The sequence below is a fragment of the Penaeus monodon genome, chromosome 22 (genome assembly GCF_015228065.2).
Source record: "Penaeus monodon isolate SGIC_2016 chromosome 22, NSTDA_Pmon_1, whole genome shotgun sequence".
Lineage (NCBI taxonomy): Eukaryota > Metazoa > Arthropoda > Malacostraca > Decapoda > Penaeidae > Penaeus > Penaeus monodon.
The window spans coordinates 28381221-28382026 of record NC_051407.1 but is presented as its reverse complement, the minus strand read 5'-3'; positions in this window follow the sequence as shown (position 1 = coordinate 28382026).

Sequence of the window (806 nt, the reverse complement as noted above, 5' to 3'; positions counted from 1 at the left end):
GTTTTAATTGTCTGTGCAAAAGTTTCTTGAGAATTTGTTGTATATCTGGTATACAAACTTCGCCTTCGTCTTGGTAAATGTTAATTTTCATACACTTCCCTATATTTCTCACATATATAGTGTTTGAGCGGCATTTTGATCCAACATGTTTAATTTTCTGGCATTTGAAACAACGCCTCGGATCTTGGATCTTATGTGTACACCAAGCAACTTCTTGTTAAAGGTGAGGATCAGCATAGAAGTGTCCTCGTACTTGACAGCACCCATCTTATCCTGGATTTTTTTTACCTCAATGACCCCTTGGCTGCCAGCTCGAGATATATAGCCTACTCTGTATACGAGTTTAGTTTCCGATGGAAGACATTTTTCACTGTATTCAGATAGCGATTCGAAGATACTGTAATGTGTATGCCTGCTTACTTTGTGAACCAGTAACATTTCTTCTTATGTCTAGTCGCCTTCATCGTACCACATTTCTTTAAATCTCTCCTAATCTGAAAAATGGAAATATTTCCAAAATTGGAGTTCCTCATGGTTCTACTACAGCCCCTATTCTCTTAGACTTTGGGGTTTCTTGACCATCAAGCTCTTGCCCTGGGAGACATGACTCATGAATCGGAATATCATTAGTCTTCTTTCGGTCCAGGTCTGGTGATCGGGAAGAAGAAAAGGATTCCGTAATGGTCACAAGTCAGACAACCCGCTCCTTTCGGAGATGTCAGTCTTCTTATCCCACACGGATTAAGGTGGAAAAGGGTTATGGCGGGACGACCGTCTATCAATTAAAGAGGAGCTACCTCTCTTAA